Below are 20,633 nucleotides of genomic sequence, written 5' to 3'. Positions count from 1 at the left end.
TCGCCAAATCTTTGGCACTGAGCTTTCACTCTGCCCTACCAGCCTCTTAGCAATCCAAAACCACGGGTTTTCCAAGGCAGAGCCTGGTGGGTGACTGGATCTCTAGGTATGTTTCAGTTCCCATCTCTCCAAGAAAGGATGGGCAACGGCCTCTAAGCTGTCATGTTTGGGCAGGTCTTCCCTACCTTCCTGCCTTACGCTCTTCTACTTCTCCACAGCATCATGATTCAGGTTAGGAGAAACCCACAGAAGAGGGGGAAAGTGTCCTTCAGGTGTATATCCTTAATATTGGCCATGCTGAGGGATGGACCCTCGGCTGGCAGTGGCTCCAGCAGTGGGTGCTCCTCTCTCAGCACCCTCAGCCCCACCTGAAGCTGCAGCTTCTCCTGATCGTTGCCGCACAGCTTTGGGGCTTTTTGAGGCAGGGAGACTTGCTTTATAAGGGAGAGAACACTGAGAACCTAATATTTATTGCCCAGATTTGCTTTTGGTGGGTATAAGGCACATACCAATGGGCTATAAGGAGGAAGACCCTGGCTGACGTTCCCCAGGGACTGAGACATAAGCATAACTTTATCTTGGCTGGGTCCTTTCCTAACCTCAGCTGCCCGCAGCTCCACCAGCTCATGAGAAAGCAGAAAGCTATGTGAAGAGCCTGAAGCAGCTGCTGGCAGGGTGCGCCTGGACCGGCTTCTGCTGAAACCGTGGCTGTTGGAGGTGGAAATCCCTGGTTTATCTGTTGAGCACCTGCTTCTGGCCTCGGCATCACAGGTTGTGCTATGAAACCCCTCCAGCTCTTCTGCGCGCCTCTTTCTAGGTACAGACTGGGATGTGTCCACTTACACCCATCCGCTGGGCGGGCTGACGGCAGGATGTAAGGCAGCCTGAAGTCACTGCGGTCGGAAGAATGTGGGTTTGCATCAGACCATTGACAGGAGGTGGAGCAGAGCATGGTGCAACAGCCTGAGGCCCTGAGCTAAACATTTGCTGTGCGTCTGTGATGCTCAGCCCCGTCCTCCCCGCCCCATCATGGTCTGCCATGTCCTGCTGAGAGCTCGCCTGCTCCAAGGAATCACCCTTCATTGCTGTAGAAAGACAATCGCTTAAGAGATGCAAAACCTGGCTGGGGAATTAACTTCCTTGGTGGGACTGGTTGGGAGTCTTGTTCCTTGATGGGCAAAACATGCCCAGCATGGGGCTGGCGAGACGATTGAAGCATCTTTGTACCTGGCACATGGATTCAGCTCCCTTTGGTTACTTCATGGTTGAAGCAGCTGAGAATATTTTTCAACTCAGAACTGGTGGTGGAGGGAGGGATCTCAACAGCATTTACAGGGAGGAGGTTGCAATAGCACAGCTGGGCTTCAGGTTGCATGTGCTGCCAGAAGCATGAGGGTGATACCAGGCTAAAGGGTGACTGCAGACAGCAAGGGGTGACACAGACCTGCCACCTGTATTTTGTTACTAAGGACCTGGTCAGAAGTCCCCCAGAGCTGCGATGCAGCGTGGAGCAAGCCCTTGGTGTGCAGAAGCGATGTGAGTGGCATCGGTCAGGATGCCCTTCGTTCTCCGCAGGAACCGCCAGCTTCCCTGGAAAGCGATGGCTTCGGTGCCGCAGAGCTGCGGCGGCGTTTGGCTTCCCGCCCTCCTGAGCTGCTTCGTTGCACCGGCGGACACAGGAGAAATCACCAGCGCAGCCACACACTGTGCGCTAGTTTCTGCTTCAACAAAAAAATCACCCTTCTCCAGCACTGCTTGGGAGAAGACAACGCCACTGTCAGCTTGGCAGAGGGGATGCAAAACCAGCTCGTCCCCAAGGGCAGACTGGGCCGCACATAACCTTCAAGGTCACGTCCTGGACATCTCGGCATCGAAAGCTTCACTGTGGCGACCTACACAGGCAGAAAATCCCTATGAACAAGCGGTCGTGGGGATGATCCTGCACATCCAGACCCCAGGAGTGGTGAAGTCGCCGCTTTCCTGCCTGGCTCCAGTGTTCTCCCACCTCAGGAGAGGTTTGTGAGCTTTGTCTGCAGGCAGATGAGCCCAGGGCTCGTGCACACGTGTGGTGGCATGCAGGGATAGATAGCATCTCTCTGGGGTTTGGCCCCAAGGTGCTGGAAAGAGCGCATGAGGGTGCTGGCTTCATCGAAAACCCAGCCCGGTGTTGGACACTGAGCGCAGTATATGTCAGGACTGGCCTTTTGGGGTTACCAGGGCAAGATTTCCCCACCACTGACTTCAGCTTAAGACCAAACCCTTAGTCCTAACCCAAGAAAACATTTCACACCTGCTCAAATGCTTTCAAGCCTCTGGGATGCTTTCCCAGGGTACGGCTGCAGCGAAAGCCCCCAGGCTGTGTCTATGCCAGCAAATTAAACAGTTCCAGGGCTCAGACAACAATTATCCTCGCTGTTAAATTATTAGCACCCGTCCAGGGTAATTCTCAGGCACGGCTCAGGAGTGTGCGTGGCCCCAGACCCTTCCCAACAGGCGGGTTGGATGTGGCCACCCTGTTTTGGCAGGTAGGGGAGGGCATTTCAGTGGGCAAAGGCTTGTCCCCGCCAGATGGCCTCGGGGCCGGAGGACGGTCCCAGGCACGTCCGTCGTGCCGGTGCAGAGGTAACCTCTGCGCTTCTGCAGCGCGGACACGGTCAGCCAGGCTCCCATTTAACAAACCTACAGCTTGGATAGTTACCAACCATGCAGCCGTGAATACCTAAGTGATAGTAATTAATTGTAATTGCAAACGTTCGTATTAATTTACAGTAGCGTCACTTTTAATTTTTCTTTTTTTTCTTTTTTTGCCAGGATGCTTATTTTTGCTGATTAAGGCCATGCCTGCCACAGCTGGTATTGTCACCAGGAAAGGCCTAATTCCTGGGAGCAGAGACAAGAAGAAGCCCTCACCTTTCCACCAGCTGGCGAGACACAGTCGGCTCCTGCCGTGCCTCCCAGCCCTCCTGGGAAAGCCGCTTACCCCCGAAACCGGGACCCGGCAGCGCATGTATCAACCGGCACCGGAGAAATCTCCGTCGCCACCCGAGGCTGCCCGAGCTGCCTGCTCCTGCTCCTCCCGTGCCACGCACCTCATAAAACCTTCATCCTTCCCTGGAACTTTTGATCTGCCCGTCTGCCGGGGAGGTTGGTTGGGCAGGCAAGATTTGCATGCTGGAATTGCAATGAGGAAGCTTCCCCCGTGCAGAGGGGGCTGACTTCTTCCTTGCTTTTTGGCTTATTATATTTATAGTTGTTTTTCTAGTCATCTAGCAGGCAATCATTTATTATCCCCCCCCACCGAGGACTACTAGAAAGCAGGTGAATGTGACGTGGGACATCCTTAACCCCCGAGTCATCCTGACCCTGTTCCCATGTAGATAAGCCGATGGTGAAAGCACGTCTTGGGCTTTCTGAGACACACCTAGTTGCTTGGCTCCCTTCTAAATATTTTTTTTTGCAGCCATCCTCCCCCCCCCCCCCCGGAGAAATTGCACCCAAGGGAAGCTGAGCCTGACTGCGTCTGGGTAATGCTATGCCCAGGAAGAGCCAGGGAGAACTGATGCTCAGGAAAACCATTCTCCTCATCAAAAAATCATGGCAGAGGGAAGGTGTGAGCTCGGTTCTGCTGGGCATGGTCCAAGCATCCAGCCTCTCTCTGCAGCTTGGTGCCACTGAGCCCTCTGAGCCTGAATTTGGGGGCTACAGCGCTGGAAGGGCACAGACCTGTTGGAGGGAATCTGGAGCTGGGCTGCAAAAGAGACCAGAGGTCTGGAAATCATGGCCAAGGAAGGAAGATCAAAAGGCTTGCAGTTGTTTAGTTTAGGAAAACTTTATAACAGCCTACAAATATGTAACAGGCTTGTGCAAAGAGGAAGGGAATGAACTGTTCTTCGTGTTCACTAGGAACGGGACAGGAGGTAATTGGCCTAAATTACATCCAGAGAAGTTGAAGTTAGGAAGAACATTTTTCTATGGTGAGGACAGGCATTTCCATTGGGGGCTGCGGCGAGGCAGCCTCTCTGCCCCTGGAGGTTTGTGAAAACAGAGCACCAACGTGTGTCGGGAGCGGTTTGGGCTGGAGCAGATGCTGCGCGGGGACCCCTGCACAGATCTGGGGTGAGCCATGGGCTGGATGCCACGCCGTGCCACGCCACGCCAGAAAAATGCATCTGGAGGATTTTTGAGTCATTCTCAGCACTGCGGAGCAGCACAGGGAGGAGGCAGCTCAGGTCCCCCCAGCTTCGGGGCCGGGAGGTGGTGGGAGCTGCTGCCTTTCGGTAGCAGGGGCGCAAGCTGGATAGTCGAAATAATCCAGAAACAGAGTGGTTTTAAACACTGCTTTCAGGGTTTTCTTTCTTGTTTGTTCAAGCAAGAGCTTTTCAGTGATCCTGTGTCTAAGCCAGCTGGGAACAGGGCTTCTTAAATCAGTTTTGCTGCTGCAGGCGAGTAGGATCATCACCCCCCCTTCCCTTGAGTCTTCCCCGACATGCACTTCCCTTTCACAAAATTAGAAAGTAAGCAGTTTAGTGCTCTGCTCATGAAATCTGGGGCTCCCTGAATGAGGTTGCCTTTGAGGTCCTTCCAGCCTTATCGCAGGGGTATAAATGAGGGGTTTGCCTGTCCCCGGTAAATGGGTTCCAGCTGGACACTGGGCAAGATTCAGCTCCCAGAATCCCACACCTAAACATAGAGCTGCAGATCAGTTGCAGACATCTCCGAGAGCAGAGCCGGTTTTGGAGACCCGGGAAGCCCACCTGGCCTCCGGTTGTTGTTCGAGGAGGACACAGTTTTGTCCCGGGGGTGCTGGGCTCTTACCATCGGCTCCATATCAGCCACCTGGATATCCCAAGCACCTCAAACAGTGCTTCGTACCTCTTTGTGGGCAACCGCGACCTGCCTTCAAGATCTACTCTGTGTAATCAACGCAGTGGAGAGCTACCAGCTGCTGAAGCGTAGGTTGGCATGAACTGAAGACCTCCATAGACTAGGAAATACCCCAGGAGGTGGAATAAGGAGGAATTTGCTCCTACCTGCTGCTTTGCCCATGACCACGCTCACCCATAAGGTAGCAGGAGCATGGGGTGTGGAGAACCCTCTTAGACGTTGTGTGGCACACAGAGGGCCACCACAGCGCACGCTGGTTTTCTGAGCGAGGTGCAGCCACCCTGGCACGGAGATACGCCGCACTTGGGGAGGTTGCTGGGGCTGTCAGCATGAGCATGAACACGGGGCTGAAGGTCATTCTTGGTCAGATAACTACTCCCAGCTCTTTATGCGTTGTCTGCAAAGGAAATGCCATATTCAAACACGCTCCTCCATTGGCAAACAGGAAAAGAAAAGAACCAAAATAATGCTGCTTGGGGCTGGGAGTGGAAAGCTGCAATGGCTTGACAGAGTTGAACGGCTCTGAGGTGGGAGGGAAGGTAGCAAACAAGAGTAAGCCTTCAGATGCATTGAGTGGTGGCTAGCATGGAAGTAGCTATACATCCTTGCACCTCTGTCCATCATCCCTCCTCCCTGGTAGCACGCACAGTTACAAAACTCCTTGTTTCTGTGAACAGAGCGTGTGGTGTGTCCTCGTCTCTCCCGCAGGACTTTGTGAAGCAGAGAGATGCTCGAGCCATCTTTGACCCCAAGCGCAGATGAACTGTGAGAGAAAAATTCATTTGCTCTGTCCCATTTCTGAAGCTTTGAGGTGGGGCTTTAGGTAAAAGCAATATTTTCTGGAGTAGAGTTGGACATGTTTTCAGGCACGTGAACCTTTCTGTGGGCCCAGAGTAGAGCATGCTTCAAGCCAAGTCCTGGCTGAGGATGACTGAGTATGACTTAATGATGTCAGCTGGGCAATTAGGCAAAAAAGGTGGTTGTCAGGCAGAACGATAGGTTAGGAAGGGCAGAGGTGATATGGTCATCAATCCCATAAAACAGAGAGAAAATAGAGGCAATAATTACCTGTGAAGCAGAGGAGCTGCTCTCAGGGAAGCCTGTAAAACGGTGTGAGAGCACTACTGCTCTTCAATCCATCATCTTTAGTGCCCAGCAGTTACAAGCTGTATTTTTTGGTTTTTTTTCTTTCCAGGGTGTGTTTGCTGGTATGAACAAAGCTGAGGGGTGAGCTGGGATGGTGGGGCAGAGGGGACCGTGGTGATTCTTGTGGTGGCCAGAGCAGGGGCTGGTCCTCCTCAGGTCACCCAGCCCTACCCAGGGCTGAAAGGGAAGGGATCACCCCTTTCTCCACGCTTTGTGTACCCCTCTGCTGGGGCTGGTGTTGGCATATGGCTTAGGACCCCCCAGACAGAAGCAGGGGAGGAAAAAAAATCTGAGAAAAATGGTCCCAGGACTGATGAGAAGGGATAATATCCACCCAATTCCTTCATTACTCTTGGGAAGACGATGCCTGTGTGTTGAGGACCCTGAATCCTGCTTGCTCATCTAAATGTGGGAGAGGGACTAATCTCACCCAATGTTAGACCCCTGGGATCTTTCTAGAGCTGGAGGTTAAGAGTAGGCTTTCCCACCTAGGATTCACCTGACTGATTTTAGGTGGCTAAGTCAGAATGAGATGACTTGTGTCACTCTGAGTACAGAGGAAGGCAGAACAGATGCTTTCGGGTGAAATGGTTATGTTCAGCCAAAAGAAACCCGTATGATGTGAATCTTAATGTCCTCCCAGTGAATGTCCTTGCTAGACCGGAGAGTGCTGCAGTCTCCTATCACACTTACTCCAGAGTTCCTTCCCCCTTTATCTTCTTTTTATTGCCTTCTCTTGCTGAAGTGGGGCTGTGCCAGGCCATGAGGCACCTCCAGGGAGAGATTCATCCCGTCCTAAGACACGGGCACTTCCATGGGAGAATGGATCCTGCACCTCTGAAACACCAGACCTGGGAGGAGATGCCTCTGTCTCTGAAAGTACCAGGGGACTTCCAAAGTCAGACGCCTTGTTTGCCGACAGCTCCACGTAGGTGGGATGAACCATGCCCACTGTCAGCGGTGGGCTCCCCTTGGGATTTCTCCAATGTAAAGTGATTCCTCCAGCTCATGAAATGTGTTGCCGTGTGGGCTCCTCCCATTTCAGACGCTGTCTTTTTGATGCTGAGAGGACTGCTCTGACAGACACTGGAAGAAGCCTTACAGAAGTGGGAAGTACCTGATGAAAGAAGAAATTGCTTTTTAGGTGTGATATTCTTGCTCTCCACCTCCATCTCCAGGGACGTTGCGAGACCCTAAACACAGGAACACTGAACCCCCAGGCAGCACAAAGTGTGCAAAGTGTTTTTAAAAATTTAGTCTTCTCCTTTGGTGGTGCAAAAAGGTAGGTTAAATTTGACATCTGACATCTCTTAAAGGCCTGGTCTCCCTGGTTAGTCTTCAAGGTGTTACTTGGCAACAGACTTTGTTGCCTCTGGAAGCCACCAAGGCTCAAAAATTTATCAAGGCTCAAAAATCTATCATGGCTCGAAGAAGAACTGTGTGTCTCTCTGGGTGATCAGGGAGAGCTGGGGCAGCTGCGGGTGCGTTTGAGGAGGGGGTTTCAGAGAGCTGCTGATGGGTTTCAGGAGGGATATGGAGGCCAAACCCGAGGTCTCTGTTCACGCCGTAAGTCCTTGACTGCCAGTACTTGGCTGCCAGGAGCATCCTTCACGGAAGAGGTGGGAGAGCATCCAGTGACGATTGTGTGACATCCCTGAGCAGGGCAGGCGGTGGCTCTGTTCCTCAGCGTCACACCAAGGTTTGTAGAGGGCTTTGAAGGGGGGAAACTTTCAGCATGTTCATGGGAGGAAACCTTGAGCAGAGCAGGGAGGGTGAAGCACCTCTCCCAGAATGAATCCCCTCGTCGGAAGCAGGAGTGGGCCTCCAAACAGCTAATGCCGGCAGGTAACATGGAGACCGGTGATGGGGGCTGAGCTTTGAGGCCAGACATCACCCATTTCATCTTCTGCCTAATAGGGTTCCCCTCCTCTTTAATCTGCCTCCGCTGATGGGTATCTCACAACATTCATTTGCTTTTTCCTCCACCCTCCCCTCGCTGCCCACTCCTCTCCTGGAGCTCGGCTTCTGCAAAGGAGCAGAGAAAAGGGGGAAAACCCCCAAAGCCCGTTTTTCGCTCTGCTGAGGGCAGGTGCTGAGCAGGGTCCCACCACCCCGGGATGCTCGCGGGGCCGGTGGCAGGGTGTGTGTGCGCGGGCAGGGAAGCCGGGGAGAGGAACAGTAGCTTTTTCTCTTCCCGGCGACGCCGACGTGGTGATCAGAGGAGCTGGCCAGAGTCCTAATGAAGATAAATGAATATCCCCTCTCCTCCGCTCCTCCGGCTTTTATTGATGGGCTGCGGGGTGAAAGGCGAGAGCCTGAATGTTCATTTAAGCAGACGTCACGAGTTTCTTTGGAGGGGAAGGTGTAAGAAAAACCGCCTTGTGCTTGAAAGTTACTCCAAGATGAGCACGCTCGGCTTTACAAGCCTTTCTCCATTCCTTCCCCATCCATCACTTCCCAGGAGCCCTTTGTAAATGCAAATTGCACTTTGATAGGAATAATGCACTGAGCCTCTATTAGTGTCTGTGTAATGGAGAGGGCTATTTTAATGCAATCATTCTTAAAAGAAGCTCCTCTGTGCCTTATTTTAGGCTGTGTATCAAAAACCAATCTGAAAACACGCTCCTCCCCTGCCCTCCGCTCCCTCCCATCTCTGGCCTTCGCAGGTGCTGGGATACTTTTTCTTTTGGGCTTGGGATTCATGGGGCAGCCTGGGGGTCTGACTGTGTGAATGAGAGCTCGGGCGGACACTTGGCCCCCAGGACGAGGCTTGGCGCCCCAGGCTGGGATGCCTGGACCACGGGATGGTGATGGTGAGCATAGCGGTGGGACAACCTGCATCCTTCGGAGAGCTTGCCATCTGGGGAAGGTCCGGCTGTGATTTTAGAGGGATGAGAGATGCCTCATCCCCTGGAGCCATTTCTTCCCAGGCTCTCGTGTGTGCTTCCTTTTCTTTCAGGAGGGAGCTTGCTCAGTCCCAGCTATGAACATCTCATCGTGTGATGGAGAGTGTGGATTTGCAGAGCAGCCCCCAAGATCCCTGGTGTGTTTCTGCACTCAGCAAACTGATTTTTTCTCATGTCCCAGCCTGATCTCTCCCTCCCAGGGTGTGCAGCAGCAGCTCCAGCACTGAAATCAGTTTAAGCTGCTTTAAAAACAAGAAGAAGAAAAAAAAAAAAAAAAAGAAAAAAAGGAACATTTTAAGCCATTGAGATCCCCCTCCACACACACACTTTGGGAGGTCAGAAAAAAACTGCTTTGAACTGTTTAAAAACAAATCTCAGGCATCATTCATCTTCATTAACGAGATATTTAACCGTTTCCTTTTAATACCTTTTTGATGCATATGCCAAATGAAAAAAACATATTTTGGTCTCATTTTCTGCTTAAAAGGCTCCATGCCCCTTCCCACCTTAACCCCTAAATCCCTTTTTTTTTCCTGGTATTATCATCACGCTCCCTCGGAGCGGCGCAGGCTCCTTTTCACACCCCCCATGTGCACCACCGTGATTTGTGCTGGCGAGGGTCTGCCCACCGGTCAGGGAAAGGAGGTGTTTTTACCATCCCTCCTGGGTCTTTGACAGCACTGCCGTGCAGGATTTAATGTCCTGGGGAGGTTAATCCCGGTGGATCTGGCTGTCAGCCTCCTCCTACCTGTTTGGGTGTGAATTATACTGGGTGCTGGAGTGGATTTTCTCCCACTACTGGAAATCAAAGCCATTCAGTAGCATAAATTTGAAGCCCTCTCCCAAAGGATAGCTCCAAAGGTGTGGTCCTCCAGCACCTTCCCAGTGGAGATGAAATATTTCATGCCAGTCAGAAACATCAGAGCAAGCCACAGAGCGGCTCTTCTGAACTCCGGGGTGGGGACCACCACTTTTTTGGGGGCCCTTGACTCCCAACAAGAAAGATACAGGGAGAGAAAAGTCCTTTCATAAATCAGAGAACAAAGGGAGGAAACATAGAAAGCAGGGGGGGTACTTTCCTCTTTCTCGAAGAGCAGAAGAAGAGGAATGGGGAAGGCAGCGTCGTTAAAGTGAAATCCCCGACTGGAATGACAAAAGGAAAAGAAATTAAAGCCAGATTTGTTCCCCTGGGCTGAAGGAAGGAGGATCCCTTTTGGTTTGTTCCTTCTTTCTTGTTTCCTTTAAAGACAGGAGATCAATTGCGGGCCTTAATGAGAACCGTCTAGCGCGAGAGGTAGACAATGTGAGACTGAGAAGGATGTCCCAGCGCCCTGCGGATTTTACAGCAGCTCTGAGCATCGGGATGCGTCCCTGTAAGCCACAGCCCATCTCCGGGCCACGGCTTTGTGCAATGTGAGCATCGCGCGGTGCTGAGCCCGCGCGGCCCGAGCGGGGACCGCCGGCAGCAATCCTGCTCCCTCATCCTGGAGGACCACCGCGTCCGTGGGTCCATCCTCCGGCGCACACCCACGTTGAGAGCTGGTGATGCAGGCGTAGGGTGGTGCAGGACCAGACGTGGTCCCCCTGAGCTGCCTGCACCATCGCTGCCCACGATGCCTCATCAGGATCCCCCTCATTCTCCTGGTCAGGAGGATGTGTCCGATTTGGCTCCAAATGCAGGAGGTTTTGGGGCACTGATGTCATGTTAAAGGTAACCTTGGGTGCAGAGTTTCTATCAAGAGCTGAGGAGTACTTGCCAGGATGCTACTGTGATGTCCCTCTGGAGGGAGGGGAGAGCTTCTCCTGGGGAAACCTCTCGGGGAGAGCATCCCAGGGAGCACCTCAGCACTCCTGGAGACCCTCAAGGGGGACAGGGGGTTCCCACAGGAGGCAGATGCAAATAAACTTGCTCTTTGCAAGCTAAACTCATGCCAACCCAGATGCCCCATCTCTCCTAGGTTTAAACCCCATCACCCATCAGAAGGCAGGGAAGGATGCGGTGAGGGGAATAAAATCCCTGATCGTTTCCCAACTCATCCCAGGAATCCCCACCCCCTTCCCCAGTTCCACGGGCAGCAGCAAGAGCTGGAAGCACTTGGGAATACGCCGTGCCTCTCCCGGCAGAGCAAAGCCTCCCGAATCAGTGCGGAGCCGCCTCTTTGGAGGCCTCAGTGCCCGGCCCTGGGGATGCATCCTCTTTCAGAGTGAATTATTTGCTCTGTCACTTGATAGGTCTTGAGCCCAGCACGATCCCTTGAGCTTCAGCAGGAGAGAGGGACCTTTCACGGGACAGGTAAGGGGGACGGGGCGGGGGACGGAGAGGAGGGGGAGCGGGTCTGCGGTGATAGCGCTGAACCTCGCTCGGGACTGTGAATGAATGCAAATGAACTTTTAGCTACTGGGTCACTCCGCGGTGTTTTGTGCAAAGGTTTTGTGCTCTTAACCGTAACCGTTCACGTGCCCGGCTTGAATGGCGAGGGGCACGGCGGAGGCTGAAAGGATGAGCAGGTACCTTCTCACACCAAAATGTTAACAACTTCCTCCCCACGCTGCTTGCCAGCTCTGGAGATTTGATACGGTTTCACCCGGGCCTCGAAAAACGCTTTGCAAAGGTTTTGGTTTTTTTTTTTTTCCTTTTTATTTTTTTCCTGGGGCCTCGTCACCCTGGCTGTTTAATCCTCATTTCTGGGTTTGCTCACCGTCGTGCAAACAGGAGGCGGGGATGCAGAAGGCGGGCAGTGCCTCCCAGTTATCCTGTCCCAGTGCAACCAAACCAGCCCAACGGGGCGCTCCACGAAGCACCTGCTAATTGCTGAGGCTACCAATTTCTGTTCCCTTCATAAATCCAGGCTATTTTATGCAGGAAGATGCATTTTGCCTTCTCAGAAAACCTAAATGTGGCTTAAACCGGGTATGAATTTCTTTCCCTGATTTTTAACTGGGAGCAGGGATCGATTTTGGGTTTAAGGTGGTTTTCCTTAAAAGAAAACTGAGTTCTGCGAGGGGAATGGGAAAACCTCCTTGAACACCTCAGTGATCCTCAGTGATCCTGGGATGGGCCAGAGAAACCGTCGGTGGGTGTTTCAGGAGACAGAGAAATACTCGGGGCCAGCATCACCCTGCCTCATCCGTGGGTGAAATACCATTTTATTCTGTGGGTTTCCTTTTATTTTATTTTTCATTTATTTTATTTGATGTTTTTTTAAATTTGTGTGTGTTGTTTTTTTTAAATTTCCTTTTATTTTATTTATTCTGCAGGTTTCCTTTTAATCGTAAGGTCACATAAGCAGTTTGCAAGATTCAGGCTGGTGCTGCTCGAAGGGCGCTGAAGCATTTTTGCAAGAAAATAAGCCGTGTTGCTTCGAGCTTCGTTCCATGTGTCCGTGAGGGAAGTGCAAAACTTCCCGAAACTTCCCAAAAACTAGAAAGACCTGTTCTGGGAAAAAAAAAAAAAAAAAAGAAAAAAAAGAAAAAAAGCTGTTTTCTTCCCCTTCCCCAAACCCTTTCCTCTCTCACGGACCTCCCTCTCATTTTCGGGCCACAGAGGGGGAAGATGTCCCTTCTTCTTCCTTTGCTAAAAAAAAAAAAGTAAATTGAAAACTGCTGAATTCTGAATTCTGAGGGAAAAAGAGCTGGTTTATGGCTCTTTTTTTCTCTTTTTGAAAAAAATCTCAACCACCTCTTGAGCCACAGTGGGACACAGGCCTGGCGTTGTCTGACTATGACAACAGACACCCATCCCTCCCCTCCCCTGCTTTTTGGTGCCACCTCTTGTCCCCGGGGCTGGGTGAGCCCCCAGCACCATCCTTCGGCCCAGGGGCACCATCCTGCACCTGTGGGCACCCACTTCTGAGCAGGTTGCAAACCCAGGAACCCCGAGTGGGGTTTCCACCCCGCGGTCCCCCTCTGTGCCACCGGCAGGTGCCTGGGTGCGTCGCCCAGAACTGCAGCAAAGGGGTGGCCCCATCCCAGAGCATCTTCCCTCTGTTTAAGGCTTCTTGGCCCGGAGGGATGCAGGTGCTGCAGGCTGGGAGGGTGCAGGGTTAGCGGGGGGTGTCCCTCACCCAGCGTGGGCTCTGCTGGGTGCCCTAAATGCTGGGTGCCCCAACCACCGGGCGCCCTAAACACCCTGACTGCTCCAGCCTGTGGGCAAGCTCTGGAGCCGGCCGCCGTTCTCGGATATTTGAGCCAAAAGAAAAGAAATTTTTAAAAGGTACGGAGGGGAAAAGGTGGGGTTTTTTGGGGGGGTCCTTTAGGAAAGCATCTCCTCGGCGGGGAGCCCCGCTCCGCTGCCGGGCTGTGTCTCTGGATGGCAGCGTGTGCCCGGCACAAGCCAAGCCCTTCATTTCGGCGCTTGGGGAGACAATGAATCCCACGCTGAACTTCCTCTCGTTTGAGGCTTGATGTGTTTTTCATTTGGGTTGTGTTTTGTTTTCTTTCTTTTCTTTTTCTCCCCCCTTTCTTCCCTGTTTTTCCCAGTGGGATTTAATAAGCGGAGCAGGCAGGGCTCGAGGGACGGGAGCTGGCAGTAGGGCATCGCCAGGGGTAGGTTAATGTGCGCAGCAGCTCCAGCCCTTAAAATCACGAGCTGCTGTGCAAAAGCTGATGGTCTCCACTGCTCTCTTTCTACGAATTATTTTTTTCACTCTTTTTCAAAGGATTTTGAAAGAGTTTGGGAGACGGGGAAGGAGCAGGGAGGGGAAAGGGAGACAGTGGGAATCTTTAGCATGGAGAGAAGGGTGAAAGTCTGGGATGATGGCGTAAATCCCAGCCCCCTTCACGTGCACCCGGCGTTTTTAGCGAGGAGAACCTGGCCTTAGAAAGAGGTTCCTGAGCAAACTTTGACTTATTCCAACTCAGCGTGTCCTTGAAATTGCCTCTTCGGCAGTGTTTTGTATTAAAAGGTCTGGGATAGAAATAGCGTTTCAGCAGCATCTTCAAAGTCTCATCTCTTGAAAATATATGCAAGCATACGTGTACCCCTCGCTCCCTCCCTCCCGGCCCGTCCCTGTCTCGGATTACCCCGAGACATTTTCTTTTGAGACGGAGAAACTTCAACGTAGTTTATTTTCCTTCAGAGCAGGGTAAGATGTTTCTCGTTATGCCTTTTTAATTTTCTAAAAGGCTGCATGGCATGTAGAATAATAGCGGCTGTATTCTTGCAATGATGCAAAAATCCTTCGCAGCCCACCCTTTTGAGTAATTATCTGCTGCTCGCAGAAGACCCAGGCAGGGGAAAAGCCAGATGGTTTTCAAAATGGGCTGAGATTTGGGAGAATTGGTTTTGCTGGTAGCAGAATAAAAAAAGGAAGTTTGTTAGGAAAGAGAGAATAAGTACCAGCCAGGGCTGGCAGGCTGGGTTGTCAGAAAGGCATTTAAACCAGATTTTTTTTTTTAGGGCAATGATTTTGCAGAGATACTAGAAAGGAAGATAAAATAGGAGATGATCCAGAAAGCAAGCAAGAAATTTGAGGACACTTGGGAAAAGAGTCTTTTCTTCTTCAAAAGACATTTCAAAGCAGCAGATATTTAAGGAAAGGCTCTGGATACCTGAGATTATTCACAACGTACAGAAAATATTGCCAGCTCGCAGGGAAAGGCGGTCGCATCCCGGCATATCTGACCCACCGAGGAGCTTAAATCTTCCTATTTTCATAAGTGGGGAGACAAAACATGCAAAATATTCCTAACTGAGCAAAAACCAAGGCAACAGAAGCTCAAAACTTGCTGTGTGCAGCCCCCGCCAACGCCCCCGAGCGGGGGTCCCATGGGGGTGCCTGCCCGGAATTCGGGATGCTCCGAAGGGGCATCGAAGCGTTTGGCCACTGGCTTATTGCCCCGGCGTTTGGTTTTGAAGAAGGGATGGAGGGCCGGGATGGCTTTTGGGGAGGTAGAAAGGGGCTGAGGGCGACCGCAAAAATGCTGTTGCAATGTGGGGGTGGCACCTTGGGGAAGAAAATGGAGCGGGGATGGGAGTGAAGCGGTGGGTGGGATAACCCCGAGGGGCTGCGGGGAGCGTGTTCCCGCGGGACCGCCCAGAGCTCGGCGCTGACAGCCCGTTACGAGCGGACCCAGACGCCCCGCTTCTCGCTCTGCGAGATGTAAAAACAAAAAACATGAGTCGAGGGATTTTATTTCCTTTGTGCGTGTCTCCGGAGCCACCCTCCCTAACGCCTGGAGTGGGACGAGGCCGCGCTGCTCTTCCTTGGGAGAAGGCGTATGCACAGAAAGGGGAATATCAACATGATCGCGTTTCTGTCTCTCCTCGGTCTCATATTGAACAAAGGATGGGAACAAGAAAGGAAGAAAAAAAAATATCACCTGTTCCCATCCAGTCTTAGAGCGATCGCAGTCATTATCTCGGCAGCTTCACGTTTCTAAAGGGGCTGCATTTTTCATTTAAACACTGGCATCTTGTTAAAAAATAAACGAGAGGAGGCTTCCCCCCATTTAAAGTCGTCCCCCCCCACCCCAAAACGGAGCGGCTTTCCCTTGCCCTCCCCACAGCCCCAACTTTAACACCTGGGAAAAGAAAGTCAAAAGGCAATCCAACCAAAACAAAAATAAAGGCCCCCAACCCTGGCTTTTCTCGATGGCGTTTCTCCATCTGACAAAAGCCTTTGGTTTTCTGTCATTCTTTTCATTTCCTTGATGGCTCCCCAATTGTCAAGCCTTCAAGAAAATGCACTTTAGCTCTTTGTCCCCAAATGTAATTTGATAAACTCTCTGCAGAAACATTCTGGTTTCGGAGGCTTTTCAAAAAAAAAAAAAAAGAAGGAAAAAGAAGGGAAAAAAGAAGCATTAAAAAAAAAAAAAGAACCCCCCAAGCGGCTCCTGCAAGGGGTGCGAGTGGGGGAGACGATATTTGAGAGCCTATTTGAGCTTTTTAAATAAAAATGAGGAGTTTTTGCAGCAGAGTGATGGAGGAGAGGAAGAAGCGGGCCGGAGGGGCCCCGGCCAGCGACGCGGGCGGGCGGGCGGCAGCGGGGGCTTGGGGGAGCACGGAGGAAGCTTTACATTGTCATCGTCCCTAAAAGCTTATGAATACTCATTTTCAGGCAGCACCCTGTGGGCGGGGACCACCCCAGCTTTCACGCTATAAAATGCTGCGGGTTTCCCCGGTGCGGGGAGCGGTCCGCGGGACCTACGGCTTCGGGGTGGCTGAAGTCAACTTGGGCTTCAAGGTTTGGTAAGTGGCAAAAATCATACAGATTATTTTATTTTATTTTATTTTATTTTATTTTATTTTATTTTATTTTATTTTATTTTATTTTATTTTATTTTATTTTATTTTATTTTAATTTAATTTATTTTATTTTAATTTAATTTAATTTATTTTTTTTTTCCACCCCCCTGATGGGAGCTGGTTGCTTAATCAGGTTTTCAGTACCAGGGAGCTGCACCCAGTCGCCAACGAAATAGCTCTTCCCCATCCTTCGCTGCCCTCGGGTTTTACTGAACAGCTTCTGCCCAAGGGGTTTGTTGTTGTTTTCTTTCATCTGAGGGGTGAAAAAACCAGTGATGACAACTTCGAAATTTCATTGCAGGGCTTTAGAGGCGCCTGGTTAAAAAAACAAAAACCAAAACACAGAAAACAAAGCAAAACAAAGCCCTAGACCAGAACCAGGGGCCTATTCCCAGGTGGGGGAAATGGTGTAACCCCGCTCCAAGGAGGACACGCTGGCTGCTGGGCGCCGGCTGCCGGGACCCTCCCCCGGATTCCGGCACACTTTTAGGGGGAAAATTACCAAAAGTGATGAAGGAGCAAAAGTTAAACTGCAGATTTGGTTGCAAAAAAACAAAATTGCGGATTTGGTGGGAAAAATTAAATTGCAAATGTGGTTATTTCCCCCCCCACCGCCTCACCCCCCCCCATTATAGCCTGGCAGGGGCTGTGGTTAAAATACAAAGGAGCTGGCGATGGGATTTCTCGGCCATGGAAAGCTTCCGTACGTGCTGGCTGTCCCGCGGTGCCCGTTTGCCGGCCAGGTGGTTGAGCGGTTAGAAAGCGTGTTGCGGTCCGTCGCAGCGAGGTTATCGAATCAGCTGCAAAAGGGCTGTCAGGGGAGAGAATATTAGCGCCCACAAGAAATAAAACACACCAGCAGCCTGAAAAATAAGTAGCAACATTTGTAGCAGAGCTTTAGCAGGGAGTCCCGGCTCAAAAATTATTTGGGTGAATTTGAGTTTTTAAAAGCAAATAGATTTTTAAAAAATCAAATAGATTTTTAAAAAATCAAATAGAAGGAGGCCCATGCACCATGGTGTGAGAGCAGTGCGATAAAACCAGTCTCTGAATGGGATATGAAAATCCAAAATCGCGCTTGTGCGTTTCCAGTTCCTCCCAGTTCCCCTTTCGGTGGGTTTTGCCTGCGCTGGGTGAGACAGGGACGAGAACGATCAGCGGGTTAAGAAAAAGGGATGGGGCACGAGCAAGCGTTCAACAGTGAGAAAAAGAAAAGGCAACTTCAGAAGCAGCTGCTCCCTTTGGAAAAAAAAAAAAAAGAAAATAAAATGTTACCTAGGCGTGCCTCCGGGATTATTTCAGGGCATCCACTCTGTCCGTGCGGCCGAGGCGGCTGCAGCTCGCTCTGCCGGGGACGGCAGCAGCCGTGGAAGAGGGGGAAGGCAGATGCACGTAGGGAGGTTATGTGTGCAGGGAGCAAATCAAGCACCTCTTTTTACCCTCCTGTGACAGAGGAGCCAGGGATGACCCGGAAAGGCAGAACAACCCCGCATTCACTAATAATGAGGATATCCAAGTAATGCAGCGTTGCATTTAACCTACGGGACTCTCTGCTGCTCTCTCCAGCCGGGATTTAACAGCGCCGGAGTTTTTCAGGAGCTGCAGGGAGAGCATCGGCCGCTCCGGGGAAGTCAAAACCCTTTAAATTTGGAAAAGAGAGAAATTTGCCGCTTTAGGGCACAGAGCGGCGTCAGGCAGCCGGGGAGCCCCGGGGGGAGCCTTGCCTGGGGCAGGTTGTTCCCTCCTTGCCCTGAATTTTCCTGCTTTCTCCTGGCGTGGGAAGAAGCGGGGAAGTTCATGGTCCCGTTTGTGTTGCAGAATTGGACTCCGGGGTCCGACCTCATGGGGAAGGTGGGACTGAGCCCCGGGATGTGGGATCCGGTAGCGTCGAGCCCCAAACCTCCTGCTGCTGCTGCTGCTGCGTTCGGGCTCGGCCGCATCCCGAGGCGATGGGTTCCTTGTGTTCGCCCCTTCCCGGTGGGAGCAGCATCTGTCACCCGAACGCTCCTTTGGGCTGGTTTTATCAAAATTTTATCAAAAATATCACCCGATGGCGCCGTCACCTCTCCCTTTCTCCTGAATAACTGCTCCTCCGTTATGTTCTTGACCCCATTTGCAATTTCACAGGCTTTTGGCTTTATTTGATGATAAAATTATTACAGTAAAACTTGGGGCAAAGCCGGGAGTGTCTGGGCAGGGCCGCGGCAGCGCCCTGGTGACCTGGTTTCAGCTCTGCCATTGACCTTGGAAAAGGCGTTTTTTTTTCCCTCTGGACTCTCATGGCTTTATCTCCAGAGAGGGGGAATTCTGCAAAAAAAGAGAAACCCCTAAAAACCCATTTCTTTTTCAGGCTTTTCCCCCTTATTCTTGAATTTCCACCAGCGGGAAAAGAAACAGTTTTCTTATGAAAATATGTGCTGGTGGCTTATTTCTGTCCCTCTCCCAGCCCCTTGTAGGGGCATTTTCACACACTTACAAAGCAGCGGGAGACGTTTCGGGACACGAGCTCTGTTCACACCCGCTGCTGCTTTGGGGGGGGCCGAGCCCATCTCGGGGATGGTGTTTCCCTTGGGAAAGGGAGGAGGAGAGCGAGGCAGACAAGGCCTCCCTCTTTGCTGGGCATGTCTATGGTTGGCCCTGCAGTTTGGGGGTCCCTGGGGGGGGTTCCGTGGCAGGTGCTGCCATCAGGGGCCGAAGCAAAGCTGTTGGAGGTGAATGTGCTTCTCTTAAATGTTTTTTTTTGTGACTCTCAGCCTGCCGTCCCAGCCCAGGTCTGGTGCAGAGCCTGGCGTCACGCTGGCTGTCACCGCCCTGGGAGATGCATGACATCCCCCTCTGCGCCGAGTTGGGGGGGACAAGGGGAGAACTGAGCCCTCCGTCCCCCATTTTCCTTGCTTAGTGGGGGGTATCTGAGCCCATTGAGGTGTACGGGCTGGCCGGCCCAGGGCAGGGGGTTCAGCTGGGCTGGCTGGTGGGATCTGGGGCTGCAGCTGGGGCTCCCCACTCTGGGGGGGGGGGTCCCGGGGAGCCCAAGGATCCCTGTTCCTTGCTCAGCGGGGCAAGGAACGCTGGGCAGTGCGGCAGGAGGAATTTGGGGAAGGTGCTTTCGGAAGGCACTTAGGAAGGTGTTTAGGGAAGGTGTTTTGGAGGGGCGCTTCGGGAACGGACTTCTGGGAGGTGGTTTGGGAAAGTCATTTAGGAGGATGCTTTGGGAAGGTGTTTTAGGGAGATGCTTTGGGAAGGTGTTTTGGGAAGGTGTTTTAGGGAGATGCTTTCGGGAGATGCTTTCGGGAGATGCTCTGGGGAGAGGTTTGGGGGGGGTGGGGGGCTTCGGGCCGACCCGGGGAGGCACCCTGCAGGGAGGGGGTGCTTCGGCGGGGTGCGGGGCGGTGCGGGCTCGGCGGCCACCTGCCCTCGCCGCCTGCAGTGCCGCCGGTGGCCACCGGGTGGGGCGACAGGGCAAAGAGTGAGCGCGGCGGCGGCGGGGGGGCGGGGGGCTGCCGGTCCGCACCGGGGACGGGTGGGGGGCTTCTGCACCGGCATGCAGGGGGATGGGGGGGGGGCAGCAAGGGGTGCGCGGGGGTGGGGGACCCGAAATGGTGGGGGGTCCCTGCCCCTGGGGGCGGGGGGGGGGATCGCTGCACCACCCCCGGGATGCTCCGGGAGGATCCCCGCACCCAGGGTCCATCCCCGCACCGAGACGGGGGGGTTGTAGGAAAGGGGGTCTAGTCTTGGGTCACCCCAAAGGAAAGGGGACCCCCACACACACCCTCTCCCGCGGCCGCAGCGGCAGGGGGGGCAGCCCCTCTCGGAGCTCCCCAGTCCCCCCGGGCACCAGACTCAAAGCAGCTGGGGAGGCTAAAGGGGGACGCGGGGGGGGGGGGGGCTGGCGGGGGGGTGGCGAAGGAGAAGGGGGGAACTCAATGAACTTTTGTTTTTCCTGTAATCTGAAGCAAATGCTTCGCAAAACTGCCTGTAACCAGGCAGCCCGGATACCTGCCTCCATCGCTGCTGGGGGGGGGAGCCGCGGGGCGGGGGGGTATTGCAGCCTCCTGTACAAATCCCCCAGCCCTGGGAAGTACCGGGGAAGGGGGGGTCAGGGCAATCACAGACAAACCCCCCCCCCCCAAAGAAAATAGGGGTGTGTGGAATATAGCAAACCGGACAAAAATATTCTGGGAGCAAAGGGTAAATCACTGCAAGGGGGAAATCACTGGGAGCAAATAATTGGAGGGGGGGAATCAGTGCAGGTGGGCAATCTGGGGGGGTGGGATCATTGCAAGAGGCCAAATCATTGCAGGGGGTAAATCATGGCGAGCGGGGAAGTCGGGGGGGGGGGGTGGGGTTAGGGGGTTGCAAGTGGGGAAATGGAGGGGTCCTGAATCGTTATGGGGAGGGTAAAGCATTGCAAGGAGCAAGTAATGAAAGTGGGGCAAATCAGAAGAGGGGGT

Source organism: Phalacrocorax carbo, chromosome 4, assembly GCF_963921805.1.
Source record: "Phalacrocorax carbo chromosome 4, bPhaCar2.1, whole genome shotgun sequence".
NCBI classification, from domain to species: Eukaryota; Metazoa; Chordata; class Aves; order Suliformes; family Phalacrocoracidae; genus Phalacrocorax; species Phalacrocorax carbo.
Note: the sequence above shows the minus strand (reverse complement) of the source record.